Raw genomic sequence first — 1,334 nt, 5'->3', positions numbered from 1 at the left:
TGGGACCGGGACAGCACCGGGACAGCTCCGCCGGGACCGGGATAACCGAGCCAGGACAGGGATAACCGAGCCAGGACCGGGATAACTGAGCCAGGACCGGGATAACAGAGCCGGGAGCGGCACCAGGACGGCACAACCGGGACAGCCCCGGGACAGCGCAGCCGAGGGGGCGGCGCGGGGCTCGGGGCCGGTGACAGCGGGCGGTGACAGCGGTGACAGCGGTGACAGCGGTGACAGCGGATCGCGGTGACGCCGGACCGGGATCGGGCACCGGAACCGCTCCAAGACCCGGGATCCGAGCCCGGATCTGGAATCCTCCGGAGCGCCGGGGGCCGGCGGGATCGGGGATCCAGCACCGGGATCGGGGATCCAGCACCGGGATCGGGGATCCAGCACCGGGATCGGGGATCCAGCACCGGGATCAGGGATCCAGCACCGGGATCGGGGATCCAGCACCGGGATCGGGGATCCAGCACCGGGATTGGGGATCCAGCACCGGGATCAGGGATCCAGCACCGGGATCGGGGATCCAGCACCGGGATCCACCGGGATCGGGGACCAGAACTGCCCAAGGATTTGGGATCGGCTGCAGATATTGACCAAACACTCCGGATCTGGGATCAATCTCAACCGGGGAGCCGGCGTTGAGCCTGACTGAGGATCCACAGGGGATCCATTAGGGCGGGATTGGGGGATCCAGTGGGATCAACCAGGATCAAGCAGGATCCATCAGAATCCACCGGGATCCATTAGGATCTATCAGGATCCACTGGGATCAGGGGAACCATCGGAATCCATCCGATTCCACCGGGATCTATCAGGATCCATTGGGATCTATCAGGATCAATCGGGATCCATCAGGATCAATCAGATTCCATCAGAATCCACTGGGATCAAGTGGGGGAACAATTGGGATCAGGGATCCATCAGGATCCATCAGGCTACGTCGGGATCCATCAGAATCCATCGGGATCAACCAGTATCCACCAGGAACCAGTGGGGTACATCGGGATCAATCAGGATCAATCAGGATCCATCGGGATCCATCGGGATCCATCAGAATCAATCAGGATCCAGCGGGATCAATCAGGATCCAGCGGGATCAATCCGGATCCATCAGGAACAATCAGAATACATCGGGATCCATCAGAATCAATCAGGATCCATCGGGATCAATCAGGATCCATCACCCAGGGCCGGGATCCGGCGCTCCCGGCCATGCCGCGCGCGTTCCTGGTGAAGAAGCCGGTGGTGGCCACGGCCAAGCGCAACTGGAGCGAGCTGCCGGACGAGCAGCGGGCCGAGATCTACGTGCCCAGTACGGGGGGCTGGGG

This window comes from Passer montanus, unplaced genomic scaffold (genome assembly GCF_014805655.1).
Source record: "Passer montanus isolate IOZ18808 unplaced genomic scaffold, ASM1480565v1 scaffold421, whole genome shotgun sequence".
Classification (NCBI taxonomy): Eukaryota; Metazoa; Chordata; class Aves; order Passeriformes; family Passeridae; genus Passer; species Passer montanus.
The sequence above is the reverse complement of the archived record's forward strand: the minus strand, read 5'-3'. Positions refer to the sequence as shown.